Below are 9,869 nucleotides of genomic sequence, written 5' to 3' on the forward strand. Positions count from 1 at the left end.
AAAATCTAATTGGTCAGGTAGATTGGTGGGCCATTGTAAAGGTGGCCATACACAACTGAGTTGGCAGTTTATTAGCCGATTTATGTGGCCTTTCAATGGGCTGGCAAAAATTGGCCAGATAATGATTGGGCAGATTTCAAGATCCCATCAGCACGAGGACTGCATAGGTTTGTTCACCCTGACAGGCTGCATTCCCATCGTTTCCCTCATGCCAAACAATCATATCAGCCAAGTATAGCCTACTTTAATGTGGGCAATCCGGGAAAGATCCCCTTGTTGGGCTACATCATACATATTTATGTTTATGCCCAGCTTTTGCAGGGAAACAATGTTTTGCTATCAAAATGAACACGGTTAATCTCCTCCCAGATGAGAGGACCAGTCCTAAAAATATTTATTACATTACATGTCTGTTGGGTTCACGGTAGAAGTTGTGTAGAACTCAATGGTAACGCTCAACAACTTATTTATTACAGCTCCAACACTGCTAACTATGTACAGACATTTGCAAGCAGCAGTCAGACCAGAAAACACACCCACTAACAGAGAGAATACATATTTGGTGAAACAGCCATTAGGCATGTAGCTCCCTCTAGCGGTACACAACAATGTCCAAATATACTATATGTACTAATATGGAATAACTTTGTAGACGGTAGAGTCCTGCACAAGTCCCATTTCTGAAACCCAGACCTGCAATGATGGGTGAAGATACCCATTTTTGTCTGCAAGACAAGATACAGAGATCCATTTCAATCATTTTTTATTTAGATTTTTTCTCTTTTTTTATTTTAACAAAATGATACAGTAATTATTATTAAAGCCCCAATTACATCCTCTGCCCCTCCAGTTCACGTAATTAGCAGCCATTAAACATGAAACATTTACTTGTCAAGGATGAGTCCATTTTAATATATGCTCTGCCTAAAAAAATGTGCTTTTCTTGTGTGAAATCCTTTCCTTCTTTAGCAATTTCAGTTCCTCGCTGGAAATGGCAGGTTTAAGTTGCTGAAAATTTGCTTGTCTGAAAGGATAAAATGGATTCATCCATTCACACTCACAACCAGGACTGGGATTACCATGGTAACGGCTGATTCCAGTAAAATAATAAACAGGTGGCTATTCCCAAAAAATAGGATGATAGAAAAAAAATCACTGAAACCTAGATAAGCAGAGAAATCCTGTGGGCCTGGCGCAATAGCCAGTTATAGAGATTAATGTATCCCCCTGCCTCCCCCCAGCAGATTCTAGACTTCAGTCTGTATATAAATAGAATGGCCAAGCACTTCTCTAAATAAAAGTGATACTTGGAGCCCCAGACTCTGCCCATGTGATTATGTCCCAGCCAGCCCTATACATGTGTCTTATAAATAATTCATATATCATTTGCTCAAGCTGCAGCAATACTTCATGCCCATCATGTTGCACTCTTGCCCCTTGATCATAGCCTGAATGTGGCTTCTTGACTCCCTTGTTCTTCCTCCATCCAATCTACCTTTTGTTTAAATGCAAGAATTTTGGATCACCTGACACTTGAGGGAGCTGTGGAGCCAAACTGGTCACTATGCTATCCTGCAAATTAAAAATGGGTGTGTCTAAAATGGTGTGCTTCTTGATTAATATATGATTGTTGCTCGGAAATTGGTCTAGTGCCACCTACTGGTTGGACTGATGTTATTATTGATCACTTGAAAATGTATGGAAACATCTAATAAATACATTTTGCAGGGCACTAATTGCATTTGAATTAAACTGCAATCAGTCAGGCCTTTCAGCTGGGTTTTCAAGTGATCTGGTCACACTATGATTAATCACTAAGGGGCAGATTTATCAAAATCGTATTAGTCACGATAATATTGTATTGGCGATCAGAAAGTCATGAAATTTTCGTATTCGAACGATCGTAAAAATGCAGGAAAACCTTTCCGACTTTGATCCTTCTGTGCACGATTTTGGAAGCCTCCCATAGGACTCAATGGCACTCTGCAGCTCCAACCTGGCCCAAGGAAAGTCTCCCATAGGGCTCAATGGCACTCTGCAGCTCCAACCCAGCCCAAGGAAAGTCTCCCATAGGGCTCAATGGCACTCTGCAGCTCCAACCCGGCCCAAGGAAAGTCTCCCATAGGGCTCAATGGCACTCTGCAGCTCCAACCCGGCCCAAGGAAAGTCTCCCATAGGGCTCAATGGCACTCTGCAGCTCCAACCCGGCCCAAGGAAAGTCTCCCATAGGGCTCAATGGCACTCTGTAGCTCCAACCCGGCCCAAGGAAAGTCTCTCATAGGGCTCAATGGCACTCTGCAGCTCCAACCCGGCCCAAGGAAAGTCTCCCATAGGGCTCAATGGCACTCTGTAGCTCCAACCCGGCCCAAGGAAAGTCTCCCATAGGGCTCAATGGCACTCTGCAGCTCCAACCCAGCCCAAGGAAAGTCTCCCATAGGGCTCAATGGCACTCTGCAGCTCCAACCTGGCCCAAGGAAAGTCTCCCATAGGGCTCAATGGCACTCTGTAGCTCCAACCCGGCCCAAGGAAAGTCTCCCATAGGGCTCAATGGCACTCTGCAGCTCCAACCCGGCCCAAGGAAAGTCTCCCATAGGGCTCAATGGCACTCTGTAGCTCCAACCCGGCCCAAGGAAAGTCTCCCATAGGGCTCAATGGCACTCTGCAGCTCCAACCTGGCCCAAGGAAAGTCTCCCATAGGGCTCAATGGCACTCTGCAGCTCCAACCTGGCCCAAGGAAAGTCTCCCATAGGGCTCAATGGCACTCTGTAGCTCCAACCCAGCCCAAGGAAAGTCTCCCATAGGGCTCAATGGCACTCTGCAGCTCCAACCCGGCCCAAGGAAAGTCTCCCATAGGGCTCAATGGCACTCTGCAGCTCCAACCCGGCCCAAGGAAAGTCTCCCATAGGGCTCAATGGCACTCTGCAGCTCCAACCCGGCCCAAGGAAAGTCTCCCATAGGGCTCAATGGCACTCTGCAGCTCCAACCCGGCCCAAGGAAAGTCTCCCATAGGGCTCAATGGCACTCTGCAGCTCCAACCCGGCCCAAGGAAAGTCTCCCATAGGGCTCAATGGCACTCTGCAGCTCAAAGTCACAATACCGAAGCATGAATGAATCAGAAACTTTCGTACTCATTGCGACAATACGATTTTGTTGTGTTTTTTTTTACGCACAGTACGAAAAAATCGGCGAAAATACGCAAGGTACGAAAAAGTCACAGAAAACACGAACGATCGGGCCGTTCGTGGATTGATAAATCTCCCCCTAAATGTTGTTACTATATGAATGCACAATATAGATAAACATACCAGCCTTCCATCCTGGGCTGTGCAGATCCATAGTTGGAACAATTTTATTATTCTTTCCCTATGTGGGTGCACCACTAACATTATTATGTTGAGTGAGTAGAAATGTGGCAGCTTTTGGTACCTGTAAATGTTGCTCTTTACCAGTACCCAGTGCCAGTACCCCTCTGTTCCCCTATGCACTTAAAAAAAAATCGGGCACTTCCCCTGAATTTTTGCAAAACTGCTAAATTGCTAATTAGTATCCATAAGGTAAGGTCTTTGCCCAATATGGCCACTATAGGCCGCCATATTGGGCTTGTCCAAAGGCCAACGACTGCAGGTCAATGCAGGCAACTCCGATGAGATTTTAAACATGGTCAATAAATATCAGCCAATATTAGCCACATATCTGTCAGCGGGAGAGATAAGCTGCCGATAAACCAGATAAGATGCCAACGCAATCTGAAGGGGCTGAATAGGCATCTTAAATTTGCCTGTGTATGGCCAGCTTTCATTTCCAGCTAAGAGTACAATGCAGAGAATAACTAGGCTATGGTATGATAGAAAAGGATACTACATGTACATAGGCATTTCAGTTTCTATATAGATAAAGTATTATTGGGAATGGTGAGAAAACAGTGGCGACCAGTAGAAAAAAACAGTTTGTGTAAAAAGTTATATTTCCTTCCATGAATTTTCATGTTTCAGCCACCCCCACCCCCAATGTATGAATGAGCTGGCCTATGTGTTTAAAAGAGGAGACAGAGATTGTTTTTTCCACCTTATAAACCCCCAGCCAGTTGTTATACTGGAATTAGAACTGAGTAACAATAATTTGAAGAAGGGCAAAGTCATTATAATATATAATTATAGAATAATAATCAAGAATGCACATGATAATTTTAGGACATAGAAGATGTCTGTAATTTGTATGGTATTTCAGCTAAATTTGTTGTATAAAGTAAGAATGAGCAGTCTACCCCCCAACCCCTCCTCTGTGTATATTTATTTTGGGGAGATTATTTTAAAGTTGGGCTATTTTTACTGGAGACAAATCTCTGCCTTACCCTTGTTTACGGACGTACGTATTTTTTTTCAACCTAACTTATTATGTTACTATTTTACTCTAAACAAGGAGTTTTTGTGATCCACCATGGCTAATGTTGGACACAGTGTATTTATCAGCTGCTATCAGGCAGAATACAGTGGCGGGGGGCAAAATACTTGCAACTGCCCTTCCACAGACTTTCATGGTTATTTCCCTGACTCTGGTGCAGTCGTGGGTCAGAACTCAGAAACACAGAAGGAAACATTTCTGTTCCTAGCAGGGTCAGGGCAATTAACATGTATGTATATGGAGGGGGTGGGAGTTGCAACCATTTTGCCAAGTTCAACCCCTGAGGAGCATAAAGACTGGAACACTTTATCTATTTATATCTATTGGATATTGTGTTTCTAATCAAAATTTGCTTATATCATTTACTGTATCAGAGCTGGCTAACTGAGTCAGGAGTGTTCGCTATTCTACAGGGACAGCATACCAAAATATCGAGTAAATCTAAAAAAAAAGATAAATATCTTAAATAAACACATCTTAAATATATAATATATATATATATATATATGTATAAAATTGTATTTCTGAAACATAAAGACCCATGCAAATCTGTAATGAATACATAAAAAAAGGTTCCATGATGATTCAGTTTGACTTATTGATATGCTCATTTGTTTGGGGGGTCAGAAATAAGAGTGGGACCTGTTACTGTATATGTACAACATAAGTGCTGTGTGTGTGTGTATATTGGCTTTGAGGATATAAGGGCACCTAAAAAAATATTTTTTTGCAGAGCGCAGTAGCTTCTAGTTAGGAATACAGGAATATATGTGGGCTTATAAATTCTAACGTTATAGTAGGAATTTTATCATCTTTTCTTCATCAGGCTCATCAGCAACTCGTAGTTACATATTGTATTGGCTCTGATGTTTGCCTGTAGCCTTTTTGCTGCAAATTTGCTATTTCTTTGTGCCAGTGTGGTTAAAATAATATATCTCCGGGTATGTGTTTTCTTTAGAAAACATATAGTACTTTTATTGCAGAAGGGAATAGGCAGTGCATTTGTAATATGGGAGGCAGAATAAAAGCCACAGGGAATTAGAGTGGAGAGCTGAGCTGGCCGTGAATAATGTCTACTTGGTCAAGATAAATAATGGGGAATACGTGTCTTCCAAAGACAAAGGATGCAAATAGAATTCAGAAGTAGCAAGGTGCCCATTGCCGTGCTCCCATCTCTCAAGGACGTTTGCTGAGTTCTCTTTGTTGAAATATAGATTCATGGCTGAAGTGTGTGTCTGTTGCAGATGATAGTAAATAAAAAAAAACCTATAAAGTGAAGAAAAGAATAAGTATTTCATTTCGAAATGGGAATTACGCTGAGAGATGAAAAGCCCACTCACTTTAAAAATTTGATTCAGCTTATTCTTAATAGTAATGAACAATAGATCTTTATAGCACTTGCATCTGTTATTGGTAATGATGTAGGAGTCATTTATTTAGAAGTCTTTCTCTCTAGGGCAGTGTTTCTTCAGCTTGGGACCACAGCTCTTGACAGAATGCAACTCCCAGAATCCTATAACCAGCCAGAAGGGTTTAACTGCTTACCTGCCACAGATTGGAGCATATCTGGCACTAGTTGTCAAGTACTTGACTGCCAGCTCCATACATTCAAGGTTCTTGTGTTGTTCTTTGATTTGTGCTGTGCCTCATTGAAATGTGCAGAGCAGCAAGATCAGAGGCTCTCAGCAGGGGAGGGGTTTAATGACAGATATAGCTTAATTTCTGTGTATTTACCCAGTGCCGGACTGGGGTTCAGGGGCCCACCGGGCTGCCACCTGGGGGCCCCCCACCCCAGCTGCAAGCTCATGCTCCCCGCGCGGAGTGGGAGCACCAGTGCATTAAATTCCCAGCAGGGGGGAGACGGCTGGGTCAGTAAGGGCCACAGGGCCCAGTAGGGCTGGTGCCCACTGGGTTTTTTCCCCGGTGTCCTGCTGGCCCATTCTGACCCTGTATTTACCTTTTTCAAGTAGAGATATATAATTATTTACTTATTCTATTAATGTTTTGATTACTTTTTTTTTTTTTTTTGGTTGCTTAGTTTGCAATTTGTTTCAGCCTAAGCCTCTGTTGTAAAAGCTGACTGGCCCCACCTACCTTCCCATAATCCCCCCTTTGAATTAGATTGTCCCTCTCCTATGCATTAGAAGTGGCCTAAATTGCAGCATAAAAATGCAATCTCTAACTTTTTCAAATTCGAGTTTGCCAATCTAGAATTTCCCAGATTCACAAAAAAATCTTGAAAATTTGGATGGAAAAACTCAGCAGGGTTTTTTAAACAGTGATATATATATATATATATTATATTTGTATATTTGTAATAAATAGAATAATGCAATACAAGTTTTTTCCCATGAATTTGCGCAATCAAGTTTTATGATTTGTTTTTTTTTCATGCATTTGCAATTTAATAAAGAATATAAAAACTCCATTGATTTTTCATTTAGTTTTTTCATGATCAAAGTTTTAAAAAATTAAATATGACAACCTGCCCCAGTTCTAAAAACAACTTGAAAAATAGAATAGCTTGATATACACCTTCCATTGATTTCTATAGAAGCTCGCCAGATTTAACCAACAAATATTTTCATTTGAATTTTCGAGATTTTTTTCCAATTGATAAATCTTAAAAATTTGGGTTCATAAAATTTTAATTTGTTAAATATTATGTTTTTTTTACTGCGATTTTTTTCAAATCATGGAAAAAAGGCAATCTCTAATTTTATTAAGCAATTTTATAGGGGAACCATGAGCACAAATTTAAAGCCTACAGTAGTGATTTGTTACCTGTTGGTCAGAAGGCAAAAGGCTTCCCCATGCTATTAAGAGTGGGTCTCCATTGTACCCTTTAATACAGGGATAATTACTTCTGCAATAGACAGTAATAATTAAAAGTACATAATTAATTCTATTACAGACTGAAGAAGTTCAAGAAGCCCTGGCCTAAGAGTCCCCAAAAGATTACATATACACTAGAAATGCCTGGGTTGCAGAACAATAAAATGTATAGCTGATTTCTAATTTGCATCCGAGGAAAAGTGCAAATGGTTTGAAAACTGCCTTCTCTGTAAATGGCTTATTGAATCAGCCCCGCGTGAGTACGCTCATTCATAATGCATGAATCAAGGTTACGTTAATTTCTGCTCTCGGAAAGGTTCATTCCTGGGTCACAAGTTAATTGGTGCTTGAGACACAAATATCTTTAACAAATCTTGTCCTATTGCCACATTTATTTAGGATGATTAGGCAGTGAATCTAGCGGTGGCTGTGCATATGTTATCTATTACCTGACATGTCGCATTTGTAATAGGGAGAAAACATTCAAATACACAGAAGAAAGTGTGCAGATCTGGGCACGTCTGAATGCAGTCAGAAGTCTTGTAGAGATAAACAGAAACGGTTTATAGATACAGAAAATGATAAGAAAAATGGTTCTGTTAAAAGGGCCACTACATTTGTAATTTATTAATGAAAGTATAAAGAGGTGATTGTTTAATTAAATATCAGCCTTGGGTAATAATTTATTCTTCTCTGTGCATAGCTATAATCTACTTTAGCTCCTCCCACCTCCTGTAGGGTCATAAGTCTCTTACAAGTAGCGAGCAGTAGGAGGTAACTTAGAAAACCAATTAAGTATGGGCTACTATCACAATCAGGTGAAAACTACTGCAAATAGAATTATACAGACGTTGTTTCCTCTTTCCCTGTGATGTGTGCACAAAATGTATCTAGTGTGCCCTTTTATTAATCTGTGTGAGCAATGCTGTGGGTGGGTCCAAATAAGTGATGGATTATGTACATGCATACAAAACTTTCAGTACACTAGAGTGTACCCTGTGTGTACTGCTTGTATAACTCGTGCACACATTAGCACCAAACCCTTATTTGCATGTGTAATGTGAGGATATTTTTGTGTTCAACCAATCATCAACCAAAATTGCAGCATTCAGATGCACAGAGTTTAAAGGTCATATGACTTCAATGGTTCAGATTTTTAGGTCAACACTAAAGGTCCCCATACACGGACCGATTGTAGCTGCCAATATCGGTCCCTTAGACTGTTTCGGCAGCTTATCGGCCCGTGTAGGGGCACAAATGACAGGCCTGCCCGACCGACATCTGGCCTGAAATCAGCCAGATATTGATCGAGCAGGTTAAAAAATTTAGTCGGATCGGGGACCACATCGGCTCGTTGATGCAGTCCCCGAACCAATTGCACCTATTACTGGAGTTCTAATTTGACCTCGCCAGGCGAGCAGATCTTAACATGTATGACCACCTTAAAGCTGCCAAATGTGGGCAGCCTAGTGGCCTGTGTATGGGACCCTCAGGAAATCCTGGATGGTTGATATCTGTCTGAAAATCCGCCAGATATGTATTAGGCAGGTGTAAATATCCTGTCAGGTGCCAACTGCCTTGGCAAGTTGATGCTGTCCTCAGCCAGTGGGTATCTATGGGCTGACCTGACCAAAAAGGTGTTTCTTTAACTGTATGGCCCATTGTAGGATTTAGGAATCAACCAAATATCTATTTGAAAATCAAGTTTGAAAATCCCACTTGGTATGGCTGGCTTTGGCCCATAGAATGAGCCAATCATCGGACCACAGGCCACCAGATATTAGGCAAAGATCCTCTTGTTGTGTGACCTCGGTAAAGAGCAGATCTTCAAATATATGGCCAGCTTAGATAAATCTAAATCCTCCAAAAAGTCCCAGCACAATTTGGCCAAATTCAGAACTGAATCCTAGATTCAGTGCATCCCTAGTATACACATACATAAGCTCAGAGCATAGAAGGAACATTGTATTCAGATATAGCTTCAACATAAACTTGTTCATAGACTTGCATATACCATGTACAAAGAGAGGCCACAATTTATAGGACAAAGTGTTTACTGTTCTGTTTCATTTTGAAAACTAAAGTCTTTGTAAGGCCTATGTAACACTCTGAGCCTACTCTCACAGCAATTAGATAAGTGGATATATAGATGGATAGGGCTGGGGCCTTTGAGGGTCTGGGTCGACTTGAAAATCCTCTGGTAGGCAAGTCCAAAATCATGACTAGGAGGAGGGAGTGATTTGAGTGGAGTCATGGTTGTGATGGGGAAGATGGGAGTTATACATTAGAGCGGGGGACCCTGCCCTTTTTTTTCCACATTTTAATGTAAAAAAAAGCTGGAGAGCAACACAAGCATTTAAGAAGAACACTGGGCTGCAAATTAAGGGCTGTGATCAAAATCATGTGTGTGTGTGTCATTGCCCTAAAGGTGTTTGTATCATATCTCTTGCTGCCACATGTTCCTAGAAACTGGTATTCATTGCTGGGCAGAGCTGCTGATTTCCAGCCAATGACTGCAGTTCATAACAAGTGCACCAACTTCATGTACTGGACTGATTGGTTCACACAAGGGTGTCATTTGGAGTAAGAGAGCCTCCCCAGCAAAATATTTCTTCAGCCCCTTGACTAAGGGG

Source organism: Xenopus tropicalis, chromosome 9, assembly GCF_000004195.4.
Source record: "Xenopus tropicalis strain Nigerian chromosome 9, UCB_Xtro_10.0, whole genome shotgun sequence".
In the NCBI taxonomy this organism is placed as follows: Eukaryota; Metazoa; Chordata; class Amphibia; order Anura; family Pipidae; genus Xenopus; species Xenopus tropicalis.